Genomic DNA, 18,032 nt, shown 5'->3' with positions numbered 1-18,032 from the left:
TTGGCTGATAGCAACAACCGCATTAATAAGTAGGTGTAATAAAGTAAAAAATGTTCCTAATAACGTGCTTGGTGAGTGTCCATCAAAATCCACACAGAAATGGTTAAGTAAGAACAACAAACATGTGCTGCGATGGGCATCTCAGTCTCCACACTTAAATCTCATGAAGAACCTGTGGTCTGAACTAAAGAGGGGGGGATACCAATGACTCTTAAAAGTACTGCATTGAGGAATGGTCAAATGTGTTCTCTAACCATATCACAAATTATCTGAAATGACTCATGGCTGTCATTTTGCCAGGGGTTTTGCACAAAGTATTAAACCAGGGGTGCCAATAATTGTGTTTTTTTGGGAAATACATTTTTTATTACAAAAATAATTATTGTTTAAATAATAAAGCACACTGCTTTATACGTGTTACTTTATACATTACATTATAATTACTATTACTATTATTTATTAATATTGTTTGTGAATATTGATCAAGGGTGCCAATAATTTACTGAATTTACTGAATATACACGTTTCTGTCATATTCATATTTTCATAACATATATGATAACAAAATTTATTTTTTTCACTCCACCATACTTTCAGAGGGCACTGTGTGTTACATGTTTCTATTTACCTCAGCAACAACATAACTATTTAGCATACCTTGCCATTTTTCCTGTGTTATGAATACAGTGCATCATAACATATGTTAGCTTGCATCACAAAATCAACTGTCATACAATACTCATCTCAACTGAAATTTCCTTGTATTCCTTTATTAGGAAGGAATAACTAAATGTCACACATATTGCTTGCCTAACTGCACCTAATTGTATACAGATAAATCATGGAGAAATAATCTGTTCTCCATCTGCCATATTCTCCAGGGTATCAATTGGCTGGTATGACAGTGTCTCATCTCACACCAGCAACCCCCGCTAGTCAATAGGGAGCCTGAAGCCTTCATCTGCTGAGCTGCTCATGATGTGTTTTCCTCTGACTCATGTCTGTGTGAGCCTGGCATGAGAACTTTGGTGTGAGAAGGACAGTGTTGGGGGTCATTACATTACAGTTATTTAGCTGACACTTTTATCCAAAGTGATAAATTGTGGCAATGTTGAGTTAAGGGCATTGCTCAAGGGCCACACAGCTGCACAGATCTTACTGTGGCTACACTGGGGCTTGAACCACCAACCTTCCAGGTTCCAGTCAAGCACCTTAGCCACTAGGCTACAGGCTACCCAGCATTACTTAATAAAATTAGGTAACAGACAAGTAAATTTTACTACTTTTACGAACTAAGTAATATAACAAGTTACTAAATTCAGGTCATTTTCTTACAGTTATGAAGTATAGGTGTTCATCTACCTTAAATTAAAATTGAATTTTTTTTTCTAATTTCCCAACACTTGCATTACAATTGCGTGCAATCCAGGAAAAGCATTACCACAAAGAGGAATCATGTCCTGTTATTAAATTCAACTTCAAGTTCTCCATGCACATTATTTACATTTCTTCTATTAAAAAGGCAAGAATTGTTGTTAAATGCAATGGACTAAGGAACGCTTGTTGGTTATGTGTTAGGGGAGAGGAACTGCCCTCCAGCCATCCTCAAGTTGGTGGGGGCAGGGCATGTGCCTGAATAGGTCTGTCCTCTTATTCAGTCTGTCCTTTCTTCTTCTCCAAGGGTGGAGTGAAACAGGCCCAGGATACCATGTGCCCCTGGCCCACACCCTTGTACAAAGGCAACAAAGATCTCATCTGCACTTCCCACCCCACATGCCCTGGGACAATAGAGCAGGAGAAACGTCACACATTCATGGCCTAAATCTTTACCACCGCAGGTCAAGCCCTCTTTAGCCATTCATCCCTCTTTAGTTAACAGCAATTACCTAATAATGAACAGATTTAACAACAAACTGAATTAATTGAAAAGGAAACAGCCTGACAGGGCTGAAAGGCTAGCAGTTTAGCTCACACAATTGCAAGTATTCGCTGCATAGACGTGCCACCAGAAAAAGGAGGATTGAAGCTGGAGAGGAGTGTAAATTAAATTCCATTCCTTTTCTCACAGATATCCAAGAGAACACTTTTTACTGCTGCCTACAGACACCGACCGGGACAGTGAGCAGAGAGCCCTCTTAACCTGTAACCTGCTTTTTATGCCATATCTCACAATAGAAATTCTTAGAGCTGGAGGTTTTTGCATGTTTTTGGAATGGAAGAATAATGATTATTTTCTGATATTCTGATAAAACAATGTAAAACATTTTTTAAGCTTCTTTTGAAGGGGTAAGTTGTCACATGGGCAAGTTGTCAAACTGTTAATTTTGCCAAAACAAGAGGCACTACCTCCATTCGCCATTTTGTGTGACTTTGTATTTGAATTTGAAATGAAAAAACAAAATTCACAATGACTTGGTTGTAGTCTTATTTGTTGAAAAATACAATGTGACAACTTACCTCACATAGTGTGACAACATGTTGTTACGACTCTTCCGCTATTAGTGGGAATTTTATGTGCAATGTATTTCTTATGCCAGTCTAGCAGAAAAGCATTGAGACTCTGCAAAACATTAGAAGCACAATTTTCCACTTGCATTGTGGATTTTAAATAATTTGCCTGCTTCCAACAGCAAATTTTGTCCTGGTCCTTTTTTATGTGGAAAGTGGCTACTTTCCTTGTAGGCTACTCTTTAACAACAGTCGATGAGATCTGTCCCTTGTCTAATTTTAATGTAATTAAAGTTTTTTCTCAATGAAGAGTGTTCCTTATTTTTGCGTTTCGCAATCGTCAATTTGTATTAATGTTATACCTCTGATATATGTATTCCCTGTTCATCTGACCGGACTTTTAGGTTTTCTGAGTTTCAGATCTCTGACGTTGTACTATAATGAGGATGTCACAGACTGAGCTGTGACGCGCAGGCAGCATCTCCTTTTTCATTGTCACTACTGTCTTATTATTGTTTTTCGTTACTGGTTTACCATCCTTAGGCACCATTACCATCACTCTAACTTCCATCAAACAAACAACGTTTTTTTAGAACGTGGGGAAAAGCCTACTGGCATTTTGAAAGCAAGGAATGTATGAAAATCCTCAGATGCAAAATATTCCATTCATATGCTTTGTCATGTTCACCCTACATCTGTATAAGTTTTGTCTGGAATCAACAAATACAAACATTCACTCTGGCTGTAAAAATATTCTCATTGATTGGTTAAAACATTGTTATTACAACTCTGTATACAGTTTCACTCACCACCGTTCAACTATGCGTACACTTCCTGGTTCTCTTGGGAAATTGCGCGGCTGTACCACAACATAGAAATAGGGGTGTTTCACAGGTGGACTAGACCACGTAGACAGGGGTGTTTTAATGGAAATGACAAACGCAGCAATTTTATCTACACTGAGCGGTATGCATGAGGGAAAAGTGTTGAATATGTTTGTTTGTTTTGAGTTTGCTTATTTGGTTAATTTATTTAGTAAGAAATATGTTGTTGTTAGTTTCTTGAATCATGCGAGAGTTGGGGTTAGCCAGTGGGTGGGGCTACAGCTAGCCTTAGGCTGTACTAGGCCCCTTGGCCTGAGTATGGGAGGATTGCCAAGTGAGAAGGTAGGTTACAATGGTAAAGTATGTCTAGGGTCTTTGAACATAGCCTGGGAACTTATGCCTATTTCTTTTGTTTTTGTACAGTTTTTTGTTTTGCTTATTTTGACGTGTCATGATTTTGAACTGTAAATATCTGCACTCCTTAATAAAAAATAAAAAGAAGAAAAAATAAAAGATCACTTCTCTTTATAAATTATCTGGCCTCATCTGTTGACTCCGTTGCTGGCTATCCTGTCACAGAGGATTTTTAGATTAATTTTCTGCTCCTCCCGATGCTAGTGCTAACACAAGTTCTAGTTCATGTTCCCTGTGCTTATCAGCCCCAGTAGTTCCAGTAGCCCTACAGCAGGACAAATCGTTAATGTGCTTCTTGGAAGCTCCCACTTCCCAGCTCGGAAGTTGTCATTTCCAGTTATCCAATTGTAATTATGACTTTGTTGAGTTGTTCATGTGCTCACAACTTGTGAACCATTTGTTCATGCGCTCACAACTTAAAGGTAGAAAAGGTAAGACTTTTGTATTAAAACATTGTAAATGTATTTACAAATGACACTATTGTAAATCCCTTCCTATCATTGAAAAAGGCTCACTGACATGTTGATCTGGTTGTGTTTATGGTCCTTAAATTCGCATTTCAAAATATAAAGTTTATGTACCAACACTTTACCAAAACATTGTATAGCTGTACAATAATTAAAGCTCATTGGTTAGTGCATCAGCGCATTCACAGAAAAGGGGGAGGGGGGGTTTGTTGCCTTTAAATACAATATTCTGACAACACACAAACACAGTATTTGGTTTCTTGTCTCTATTCCAAATGGGGCAGGAGTTATGCCCTTTCAAACTTGATATAGGCTATATACCAAGAAAATATATCACATTTTCAATTGTCCGCAATAGCGCTTTGTGCTTTGACCCCTAACAATAATAATAATAATAATAATAATAATAATAATAATAATAATAATAATAATAATAAATATAGCTGCAAGCAGCAGTTAAGGGGGCCAAGCAAACACAGCCAATATTAAGCCAATTAGGTCATAGGCACAAGTAAGCTGATTACATAACTGCCCTGAAAGACCACTAAAGCTTATGAACAGTAACATAAGCTTTTATGAGGATGTGGACATATTTTTAATATGTATAGCTCGGTAGTGGCACTATGTGTTTTGTTTGGGTCAAGGCTTTAGGCTTGCTTTCGTTATGATGGTGTCAGTATGCATTCCAAGTTTCATTGCTTTATGTCCAACAATCTGTAATTTATTAGCTTTTTGTGATAAGCCACACCCATAATCAAGTTCACTGGCTTACTGTAGAGTGTATATACGGTAGAGTGTATATATCCAGGGGGTCAGGGATTGCCATTCTAGGAGAAGCTCGCAAGCTCCAGTGGTTACTTGAGGCATTGCAGTTTTGCAAGCCTTTGCTGTCCAGCAACCAATTTATTTTCTCAGCCCCACAGAAGGTGATCTAGAATTTATTTCATTAAAATTTGGTCTGCATGGTTTTACATCACACTGCTTACCCCTGCTTCATGGGCACACCTGCACATGAACGCATATGTGGCTGTGATTGACTCAACTAGCTATCAAATTTTTTTAATTGAATAAAAGAAACATGGGTAATTGGAATTGATAAGGTACAATTGCCTACCAAATTGGGAGAAAATGGGAAAAATCTGAAACAAATTTAATAATAAAAAAAGTGTTGCCTAATGCTTCTATAAGAATGTCCATGGTTGCATTTATTTAACTTGCACTAACGTAGAAGCCACATTAAAAATGGTCACATACAGTCACTTGTTTTCTCCCATCCTGCCAGCCTCCTGCTACTGTATGCAGGAGACAGCTAAGCCCAGGCTTCCATTTCACTTCCACTTTCTCAATTGTCAGAGCACACCCATGGCTCTGTCACGTTTCAGGTCTGTCTCGCCATGTTTTATGTTGATTTATGTTTATTTATGTTGTCTTAGTCATGTAGTGTCTTATCATGTATTATGTTGTCTAGGTTCGTCATGTTGTTTAGCTATGTTTCGTTACGATTTATTTTCTTGTCATGTCTAGTTATGTTTTCGTACGATTTTATTACCTGGTTATGTTGAGTGATTATCGTCTTAGTTTTCGCGTTGTGTCATGTTTTGATTTATGTTTATTGTTACGTTAACTGGTCACGGTTTATGCATACACTTTTACATGTTTTTCCGCAAACCTTGCATTCCGCCTTTTCTCTCTCTCTCCTTCTGTCATTCACTTCCTAATTGTTTCTATTTGTCTATTTACTAAAACTACTAACGCTAGATCAGGATTGGGTAGAGACTAACAAACTAATCATGTGTTCATGTTACCTTACGTTTCTCGTGCATGTCATTTACTAATTTACTAATGCTAGGGCAGGATAGGTTTATTACTAACGATTACTAATCTCCTTGTTAAACTTGTCATCCATCGCACCTGTTTTCCATTTCCTTGCTACGCTCTAACTAATTGTCTACACCTGTCTACACCTGCATTTATAGCCCAGTCGCGCAACTGTTCACTGCGAAATTGTCTGCCTCTGTTTTCCACGCAACTCTTGAGCATTTACTGTTTTGATTACACGTTACGATCCAAGCCCGTCATCGACTATTGATTATTGATTTCTGTTTTGTGACCTTCGTTTGTTTCTTGACTACGTCCCCGCCTACCGTTTTTGTACTTTTGCCCCGCTGATTGTTTCATGGTTTCGACTCCCGCTTCGCCCACGACTATGCCTCTGCCTGCCGTCTGCCTGTTCATCTGCCCCGCTGACAGCTCTCCTGCTACCGGACCTCCCTGCACGCCTACCGACTACGAGATTGCCTCTTCCCTCGGCACCGTGCTTTTTGTTTGTTTTGTATTTGTTTGGCTGGATCTTCGTGTATGGACTTTGCTTGTGTTGACTACGCTCCTGGGACTCGTCCCGAATAAAGCCCTAACGGGACTTTATTTTACTATTGTTTCTGAGTCGTGCATTTTGGGTCCAACCCCCACGCACCCGTCTCAGGCTCACATCATTGCCATGCTTTTATTGTGATCCTTACCATCTAGGCACCCAGTGCACATACTCTGGTGCCAAAAGCCCTATAGTCCAACATGGTGGCCTCCATGAATTGGCTTCTCGCACCATTGAGCAGCTTCAAAAGGAATCCATGGAACCAGAAAAGCACACGCTGTCTCCAGTTCTTATATATTTTGATGGGTGTATCACCCTGGTTATATATAGTGGCGGTCATATCGGTGGTGCAGCCCCTGGTTTGGGAGGGGCCCTGGAGGGCCCATGTCCCTCCATCTCTTATATCAGTACATCCGTAGTCAGGTCCTTACGGCCCACCTTGTAGACAGAACAAATCCAAGCACTCAGCACAGCTGGTGTTCCGTAAGATATCATCCACTGAAATCGGTACAGTTTGTGAACACATTCTCGCCAGCAAACTCACCTTCTTTGTTTGTTGAATCACTGCACTTGATCACGACAAGATGTAATAGATACAAGCATGAACTGGTGCGCACATGCTGGTGTGGAATGCTACAAAGCCAGTTTAATTTTAGCCTTAGGCTTTGGAGTAAACAGGACAGACAAGGAAGCGAATTGCCTGGAGCCCCAAAGGGCCCCTGAAGGGGCTGCCAAAGGGGTCCTACAGCATTGGCAATTTCAAAATGTAAACATCTGTTGGGCAAACAGTGCAGTGTGTACTCGGAAACCTCCCTAGACGGGGAACTTTGAGGGGCCCCCCGAAGGATGATCACATTAGTCCTACGGCAATGACAATCTAAAAAGGCACGAACCCCCTTGAAACATCCAATGGGCAGTGTTGTGTGTAGCCTACTCCAGAAACCCCCCTAAAAGGGGCCTCATTATCAGCACACAACATGGGGTGGCTGTCAAAATGAAAATGATTTATCCTGGCGGTTCTCAACAAAATAAGAAAAAAACAAGAAGAATAGGAAGGAGGAATTAGGACAATTGGAGATAATGATGAACAAATTAAGAACAATAAGTACAGTCCGATTTGCTTAGTTAAGTTGCCTATCTTAATTATCTAGCAAACCAGCTAGTACCTGGCGAGGTAGCTTGCTAGCTATCTTATCTAGTTGACAGTGCAAATTAATATTTCCCACTACATACATGATCTGTATGGATCGTTGGTGATAATATCAAATGTGTTCGAAATCGTCAAATTAATTTCCCAAACGAGTCCCAACTAACTGCATCATCAGGAAGCATGTGGTTCCACCACACATTGGGCCTCATTTATCAATATTTTTGGACATCCGTGCGCAAATGTATGTGTAATCGGAAAATCATTAAATATTTGCGCAGGATTCATGAAACAGGAGTAGACACAGCTTTTTTTCGTATCCACATGTGTATGTTGATAAATACCAATCAATCGTAAACAAAAAGTGTGTATGCAAAATGTATAATTAGCATGAACTGACACCCCTAAAATACCTTATACCTTATAAGGAAATATAATAAATGAATTCCAGAGATGGCAGAGAAAAGATGAAAAAAGGTCATTTTAAAATACCTACACATGATCAGATTTTTAAAAATCATTATATGACTGTGTTTTCTACAGCTACTTTGTAACTTGTCTTTGTGAACATGAAAATATATATGAAAACTTTTTTAGGACTTAACATCTTCTATGCCATGATGTTTTCTTATAATAAACTTCAACTTGAATTCGCCATTATTGTCCGTGGTCATTCTGTTCAAAGATGAACAAGGAAATTAAGCTGATTGTCCTGGTGGAGAAACAGAAAGCGATGTGCCAAAACTGACGAAGATCCACTGGGATTGAAACGTTGTCTACAATAAAGGTGTGTAAGGAGCATATCAGCGTGCAGGTTTCCTTCTTTTCATCCAAACTAACATCTAAATATTAGTAATTAGCCTACTTTTGTTTATATAGGCTACATACACTATGTATATACCAGATAGGACTGGAATAAAAACAGTGTGGAACAGGTAAAACAAAAATGGTTTGACATAAAACTGTAGGCAAAGTTATACAATAATAGGAGAGAAGTTACTGTCTGGGATTATCAAGGAGAGATATATTTTCATTATCCTGTGAGCCTTACCAATCAGCTCGGTATTTGAATATGTGCTTTTTCCGAAGCAGGCTACACCATGCCCCAAATCTTCTTATAGGCTAAAGTAATGTAAAGAGAGGCCAGACATATAAACGATGGCCTAAGCAGGCTATGCCCTATTTATAGCAAAACTTTTATGTGTTTTATGGAATATATATTAAACCTCACTTAAACATTAATTAATCAGGATTACTGGAATGAAACATTACCCATTTTCATGGTGAATCCTGTTGCATCTTTATATGATATGAAATAAAATATAAATGAATGGAATAATAAACACACAAAACACGCTTTACAACCGTGCACTTTCATTTCCGCGCACAATACGAACAGCTGAGACCACTCGTGAAGTTCTGTGGGCTCCTACGAATAAGCTGACATCTGAAAACTTTAATAAATCCCACATTATTCGTGGAAATGCATTTCCGATGGACTTACGGTGAATTTCGGTTGGCACACGTTTGATAAATGAGGCCCATTGTGAGATATAGGTGCCGACAGATCACATCCAATGTGCGAATTCATCTGCAACCACAAATCGTCCAATTAGCCTGACATTACACAAGATACGCTACCAAAGAACAGTGGTTATGAGCCGTTATTGTCTAAACCAGTATTCTCAGACTCGGTCCTGGAGTACCCCTGTGTATTTTCTTTTTTGTTCCAACCCCAATTGCCATCAAATTATTATAAGTTGTTAATCTTTGTTAATTAGGTGCTTTTCTTAAAATAAGATTATTTACCTTAAACCACATTATGCCAGAAATATTGTTGCAAACAATTACATCAGAAGAGGTCACAAATGAAAGACTAATGTTAGCTAATAGGCTCATAATTAGGTAGTTGAACATGCATTTAATTTCAATGCAGGTTTGCCTTGGTATTACCTGCTTTTCCTTTGAATTCTTAATTATTTTCCAAAAGGTTACTTTTGGTGCGCAGGTGTCAAATTAGGGGCTAATCCCCAAATAGATTCACTCGAGTCTTTAATTTGTTCAGTTAAAATTATTTACTAGTTTTTTTTGCTATTTTTCTGCAAAATGTTTGCATTGTTTGCAATATTGTACAATAAGCACAATATGAACATGGGGATTGTATTCTTTATGGCATGCATAGCTATCTGACAAAATGTGGTTTAAGACAGACATGAAAAGCACAGAAAAAATAACAGCTTGTTAAAATTCTTGGATTGCAGTTGTGATTGGAATGAAGAACAACAAACACAGGGGTACTCCAGGACTGAGTTTGGGATTGCGATTGATATAATTTACTGCTGCTATACCCTTTTTTTTCTCTTTTTTTTTTGTCTTGCCTCAAAATCTCACAATGAAAAATGTTCTGATTCAAAATGGGTCTAAATGAAGCCCTGCTGAAAACACAGCTCAGGTTTGACACAGTTAGTAGGTTCAACCAGCTCCGTATTCAACATAGTTCAACCAGCTCAAGCTATGTTTTGAAACAGCTGGAAGGTGGTAATTTCTAGTTGTTCAAGCTAGTCATAGCTGGATTTTACACCAAGGAGGCCTATTGTTGACATTGATAAAGTTATTAACAGTTAACAATTCTGTGAGTTCAATGTATCCTCACCTGGTATTGATATTGATATGACATACCCCCCTCATCTCTCTCTCACAGTTATTAATGTCATTTTGGGGGGGTCGGGGGGCGGGGGGGGGGGTCAGTCTTAAGGGCCCCGTGCATGTTTTTTCCTTTGGCTCCCAAAGACCCTAGAATCATTTCTGGGACTAAAACAAATTGATCCCAAGGACAGTAATCGGCATGGCTAAAATATGTGATGCAGCGTGGTACAGGGAGTAATATTGTGCAGTTCTCAGTTTTAAAGAATACTGCGTCAGATTTGATTTTGGTCAAAAATGAGACAAGCGGAGATCTTCAAATCTTCAAATAATTGTCTATAAATCCTATAAATCTTTTTAAAATATAAAATCTACCCGAGTCTAGTTGCATTTCCTGTTGGTCCTCCACATTCTTCTTCGCTGGCATCAGCTGGAGCTGTGCAAATAAAGTGGTGATGAAAATGACAGTTTGTAAACCCCACCCACTCTAGCGACCTCTGTCAAAACATTCCTTCCAGACTGGGCTAATATAAACTCATTGTGTTCTGTGGAAACGGCCACTTCCACCAGAAGTTGATGTTCGTATAATGGTAGTTTTTCTCCTGAGGAGTGTGGTTTATTATTATTGTTGCTTATTGACTATCCCTGACACTAAAATAACTGCATAAGACCATATCTTCTACTATATTTACTGTTATGCAGGCTGACCCATATAAGCGTGCCCAGTTTGTAGTAGTAAAGAAACCCACTCTGGACCCCTCCTGCATTCAGAACTAACGTCCGGTATCTCTCCTTCCTTTTCTATCCAAATCCATTGAATGAGCTGCCTCCAACCAACTCTCTTCCTTCTTCTCACAGAATAAACTGCTGGACCACCACCAGTCCGGCTTCAGACCTGGCCACTCGACGGAGACCGCACTCCTCTCCGTCAATGAGTCCCTTCAGGCTGCACAAGCAGCCTCCCTCTCCTCTGTCCTGATCGTCCTTGACCTCTCTGCAGCCTTCCACACGGTCAACCACTCCATCCTCCTATCCTCCCTGGCATCTACAGGGATCAGTGGCACAGACTTAGACTGGATTAAATCTTATCTCTCTGCCCGGTCCTCCCAGGTGACCTGGGCTGGAAGAGTGTAAACCCTTCGCCCCCTTGTCACAGGAGTCCCCCAGGGTTCAGTCCTCGGCCCCCTCCTCTTCTCCATTCACACAAGATCCCTTGGCCCTATTATCTCTGCTCATGGTATCTCATATCATTGTTATGCCGATGACACCCAACTCTTTCTCTCCTTCCCCCCATCGGACACACAGGTCTCTACCCATATCTCCTCCTGCCTTAGCTGGATGGGCAACCACCATCTAAAGCTCAACCCAGGTAAAACGGTGGTAATCTTCATCCCTGCTCTAACCTCTCCCTTCTCCGATTTTTCCATCTCACTAGCGGATACCACAGTGACCTCATCCCCTAGTGGAAGAAACCTTGGAGTGGTGATGGACAACAGGCTGTCCTTGTCCAAGAACATTGCTATGGTGACCCGGGCGTGCAGGTTCTTCCTGTACAACACCCAGAGAATCCGACCCTTCCTCACCACCTACTCCACTCAGCTCCTTGTCCAAGCAATGGCCCTGTCCCGCCTGGATTATTGCAATTCTCTGCTGGCTGGCTTTCCAGCATCTGCCATCAGACCCCTACAACTGATCCAGAATGCTGCAGCCCGTCTGGTATTCAATGTTCCCAGATATTCACATATCACCCCCCTGCTCAGCAACCTCCACTGGCTGCCAGTTATGGCTTGCATCAAATTTAAAACTTTGGTGCTTGCGTACCAGGCAGTTAAGGGATCAGCCCCTGTATATATTCAATCACTCATCAAGACATATACACCAGCAAGACCCCTCCGCCACTTTGTGCCGTCTGGCACCTCCCCCTCGCCACACCTGCACTTCTCGCTCACGACTGCTGTCTGTCCTGGCCCCACAGTGGTGGAATGACCTCCTTGTAGATTTCAGAATGGCAGAGTCTCTGACCTCTTTCAAATGCCGACTGAAGACTCATCTCTTCAGGCTGCACCTTTCCCTCCCTACCTCACCACCATAATTAGTCTTGTATATGCCATAGACATGCCATAGACTATAATGGCACTTATATAGTTATATATAGATATTGTTGTGTTTTGTATTAGTTATTGTATTGTTGTACTCGGGGTATTCTAGCTGCCAACTGTGGTATGCTAGTTTGTAAGTTGATGTATTCTTCAAGGGTTCCGATTGTATTTGTATGGTCACGCTTGGACTCGGAACTGTACTCTTCTCTCTAGTCCTCTGCACACTTGTTCCTGTGTTTGATCTGCACTTCATTGTACGTCGCTCTGGATAAGAGCGTCTGCTAAATGCCTTGTAATGTGATATAATAAAACAATGTCACAGTGGATCACCATTACCATTTCACTGCATGCTAAAATGGATCATGTAGCCTATGTGCCTCATACCAAGTTTTTATGAAAACGGAAGGACACACAAAAAGCAAAGCTGATTTGGAAGTATTTTTGTTATTTATTTGTTGTGAAAGTTAACTTGGTGTTCGGAACATGATGAGTTACCCATATCATTAAGCCAGCTACCGCAATAAATAATAGTTTGTTGCTGGAGATCAGATACCATTCAAGCTGACAGCAAGCCTTACATTATGCAGTTGAACTCCTCATTTGGGCGTCCAGTCACAAAGTGCTGTCCATAATATTGGTTACACTGTGTACATAGTTACATAAGTAGAAGAAAATGCCTTTGTTTTCCTCCGGAGGTTATTTCTTCAGCATTTTTTAAATTCTTTTGTCAGATGTGAAAAAAAGGACACAGACTATTTTGGTGGTTGTATTTGAGCTTCAGAAATGTATTTCAGCTTAAACATGCAAAATTACTCTGGTATCACTCTCGGACAGTGTCAGGGACAGAACTTGGGCCAAAGCCTGGGATGGTGCCAGGGACTGGATCTGAATCAAATACGAGGTCCTTGTATGGATTTGGAGACAAAGCCTGGAACAAATGGCTGCTCTGCCTGTTACAGGACAAAATGCAACGTGGCTGTCCCCTACCGTCAGAACCTTGCAAGTATTTTTTTCCTGGCTGGCTGCATACTTGATGCAGAGGCAAAACGTCAAATTAAACATGAAACCACTGCATATACACTCATAGGTTTGATGTAGAACAGCACAGGATGAAACAATAACAATTATAATTAAGGAGGAAGTATAAAAATAGAAACATTGCCTTGACAATTATTGGCACCCTTTTGAAGAATTCAAATCAGTTTGAAAAGAAGAACTGGATTGTAATTGCAGTGAAATTAGACTTGAATTAACCAATAAATGATGGCTTTAAAATGGGCACTTTTACTCCCATTTTCATAATGGTGAAGACAGGAGAGCTGTCTGAGAACATCAGAAACATTATCATCACCAAACATAAGAATTCTAAAGGGTACAAGGCCATCTCCAAAGATATTGGCATCCCTATTTCAAGAGTTTGCAATGTCATTAAAATGTTTTCTGCTCATGTTTTCTGCAGGATGGTTTCAACCCATACCAGAAGTCACACACCAAAACAAGAAGGGCTTTATGGGCAAAAGCCAAGGAGGACCCTCCGAAAACAATCCGATTGAAAATCTTTGGAAAGAGCTGAACTTTCACAATGAGCCCATTGTGAAAAGGAATCCTGCAGCAGTTTGTACAAATTACAATTGACGAGTGGGAGAAAATACCAGCAGACAGGTGCAAGAAGCTTATAGAAGGGTGACTTGCTGGCCAAGTCATAATTTTTCAGTAAAATCACTGCATGTATGTTGAAAAGGCATCCTCTTTGTTGAAATTTGGACATCCTGTTAAAATATTCTGATTATACAATGTTAGTATATTTCCAGTTATTTCTGAAGATATTGTACATGATATACAAAAAATTCAAGGGTGACAATAATGTTAACCACGGACCATATTACAGAAACATCCTAACTCCTAAATCCAATCTTATTTGTATAGTTACCATGGTAATGAGTGTGATTGCGAAGCAACACACTACTGTTATTCTTTAGCTTTATTTATATATTTATTATTATACATCAAAATGTTCATATACACTCAGTTACACCTGTACACCTGCTTGTAAATGCAAATATTTAAACACCATAGTATTACCAGTAACATAACATAACATAAGGTAATGGTGAGAACAGGCCATTCAGCCCAGCAATGTTTGCCTTTTCCGACCCCTAAGTGCACTTACTGCCTAGTTTGCCAAAAAGCTAAATAGAATCTAACACCGTATCAAGCCTGTTCTTGAAACCCCCCAGTGTTTCTGCCTCCACTACATGTACTGGTAAGCTATTCCACACATTGACCACTCGCTGTGTGAAAAAATACTACCTAATATCTGCATGGAATTTCCCCTTTGCCAATTTCCATTTGTGCCCTCTCGTTCTGCGAACCAAACCTACCCTGAAGAATCCCCTATAATTCACTTTGTTAATCCCTTTAATGAATTGAAAAACCTCAATCAAATCCCCCCAAAGCCTCCTTTTACTAAACTGAAAGAGATTAAGCATCCAAAGTCTATCCTCATAACTATTATCTTTTATACATGGAATCAATCTGGTTGCCCTTCTCTGAACCTTTTCTAGTACCTCTGTATCTTTCTTATAGTGCGGTCCCCAAAACTGCACACAGTACTAACAAGAGTATAACTTCCTCGGACTTATACTCAATACTCCTGGCTATGTATCCTAGCATCCTATTGGCCTTATTTACTGCTACCGCACATTGACTAGAACCCAAAAACTCCACTTCCCACAATACCCTGCATGGATAAGGCCCCTCCAACTACTCTTTGTATTCTATCCATTAGCCAATTCCGGACCTATAATTCTATAATTCCTACCATCCTCATTTTGGTAATGAGTTTGTCATGTGATACCTTGTCAAATGCTTTTTGGAAATCTAGATATACAATATCATTGTTTATTTGAGTAGGGACAATGCCAAGAGACATAACATCATTACTGCTAGTTTACACCAGGTTCATGAAGTTGATGTTCCGCATACAGAGATTATAGCTATTGCTAGTTTCTAACTCCTGTCCTGAGTTAAGCTTTTTTTTTTAAGAAAAAATTATTTTCAATAAATAATTCTAGTCCCTTCCAGTATTTTACATGTGATACTAGGTAGACTGTCAGGCCTGTAGTTTCCTAGATCATTACGGTCCCCTTTCTTACTTAAACACTCACCAAGCACTTTATTAGCAATATTTGTACTTTATAAGACCCACTTATTCTTGCGATTGTCTAATCAGCCAATTGTGTGGCAGCAGTGCAATCCCCGATATTGTAGAGGTGGGAGTCTCCGTATGTGTGCTTTACGCAAGGTCATGTAATAACTGTGAAAAGATGGCTGTCAATACAGTGGCCAATTTGAGCAGTTTGCAGGATTGTGCTCTCTTAATAGATTTTTTTGGTCTAATGACAATGGGGCCCCAGCAGGCATTATAATTTGCAGCATTTATTATGTTTTTTAAGTTATTTATGTTCTTTAAGAAAACAACAATACATTAAACCAACAAGCAGGGTTGAGGGGGCCAAGCAGTCCAGCAGGGCAGGGTTGCCTTGGCAACTTGATTGGATCATTTTAAAAGTCTGTATCAATGGCTGTAACCACTGATAGCCAGTTTTATGTCAATTCACCAAAGATTGGGTGTAACTGATATGAGCCCACATCCTGTTTAGGTAATTTGCCTTTGATTTGGCTGTAATGAATGAATGTTTTTGAAATGAAAATGCATCAGAGTTTTGTGAGGGTTGGCCTGATGATGATCTGTGCCAAGATTGGTGAAAATTGGACAAAATATGTTGGTGTTGAAATGTTTTTAAACATTTTGATCAAGTCCAATATGGCAGCCACATCAATTAAGTTGAGATAACAGGTTGTCATGCCTCAGCTTTGTGATTTACCAAGGTATCAGCATACATAAGAATCCGTTTTTTTCCGAAATATATCAACAGTTATTAGCAGAGACACAGTTTTGCTTATTTCAGTGCCAAATCAAATGACCCCAAATGTTCTCCACATCCTCCATAACCAGTTTAGTATCAACAAATCAAAGCCTCACTTCCTGTTTGGCGGCCTCACCACTGATTTTGATTGGCTGTACTGCACAAATGATTTCGAAAATCGGAAATCTGATAACTTTTCTGAGGCTTGCTCTGAAAATCATCTGTGCCAAATTTGGTGAAGATTTAGCAAACATTGTGGCCTGTCCAATTTTTTTAAACCTTTTGATAAAATCCAATATGGCAGCTGCATCAATTAGGTTGACATGAAAACTTGCCATGTCTATCTAGTATCACCAGACATGATAATTATTTTTTTAAGCAAACACATCACCAGTTATTAGCCAAAATGCATTTTGGCTTATTGCAGTTCCCCCCAGTGGTTAAATGACTGAAAACTTTTGGAGCTTTAAAATGTGGTCCTGAGTCCATGCACTGAATTTGGTTTTTTGATACATCAAGTGCTGCTGAGTTATGACCTCACTTCCTGTTTGGTGACTTCGCCGCCATTTTCACTTGACTGTAATGGACAAACACTTTTGTCTCTGCCTGGCATCTTCCAACATACAACCACACACAAGAATAACTTTTTTAAGGCAAACACATTAACATTTATTTGACAAAACACCTTTTTACTTATTGCGGAGCCCCCCAGTGGTCAAATGAGAGGAAACTGAGTCTATGTACCAAATTTGGTGTTGATACATCAAAGTGTTACTGAAATGTGAGCTCACTTCCTAGTTGGTGGGATGTGAGGAGTTTCAAAGTGTGGTGGTGGGGGGCGTGAGAAGAAGAGAAGGTTGAAAACAGTTTGCAAGGGTTAGAGGCGGCTGAGTTAATTTTAGAGTGAAAGAAGGAAGATTTAGCAAGAGAGACAGGGGAATAGAAAGATAATAAGAGGGCATGGATGGAAGCTATATTACTAGGGAGACAGGACCTTTTCAATTTTCTCTCCGCTGCCTGCAGTTTGGTTTGGTCAGCTTGTAGAGCATCAGAAAGCCAAGGACTGGGGAGGGAGGCCCGGGCTAGTTTGGTAGTGAGAGGACACAGAGTCGAGGAAGATGAGAGAGAGGACATGAAGGTTGTGGCAGCATAGTCAGGAGACAGTCGAGAGAAACACTCCACAAATAGTCAGGAGGGTGGATTGCAGAGAAGAGAGGGTGGAGGAAGACAGGTGCCGTAGGTTGAGCAGACAGTTGACAGTGGATGGTGGGAGGGATGGATGAGTGTTAGAGGAGAGTGGAAAAGAAAGAAAATGAGTGGTCAGATATATGGAGTGGTGTTCCAGAGAGGTTGGTTGTTGTGCAGTTCCTTGTGAAGACCAGGTCAAGAATGTTGCCTGCTTTGTGGGTGGGAGGAGAATGTCAAAATGAGGGTAAGGTCAAAAGAAGAAAGGAGGGAGAGAAAGGTGGACTAGGTGCACTCTGAGTTCAGGTTGAAGTCACCCAGGAGGATCAGGGGAGTGCCACTGTCTAGTGAGGAGCTAAGGAGGATGTCCATCTCATCCAAGAAGCTCCCCAGAGGACCTGGAGGGTGATAGACAACAATAATAAAGAGTTTACATGGGAAAGTAACAGAAACTGCATGAAATTCAAAAGAGGAGAAGGAGAAGGATGAAGACCTGTGCCTCCTC

The 18,032-nt window shown here is 40.1% G+C and overlaps 1 pseudogene; it reads left to right on the top strand.

Annotated features, from left to right (window-relative positions):
- The window catches only part of LOC133125925 (uncharacterized), an 83,743-nt pseudogene extending 70,593 nt beyond the window's left edge, over positions 1–13,150 (top strand).
- Positions 13,151–18,032: the final 4,882 nt, after the last annotated feature.

The sequence above is a fragment of the Conger conger genome, chromosome 1, assembly GCF_963514075.1.
Source record: "Conger conger chromosome 1, fConCon1.1, whole genome shotgun sequence".
NCBI lineage: Eukaryota > Metazoa > Chordata > Actinopteri > Anguilliformes > Congridae > Conger > Conger conger.
This window is presented reverse-complemented; position numbering and strand designations above follow the sequence as displayed.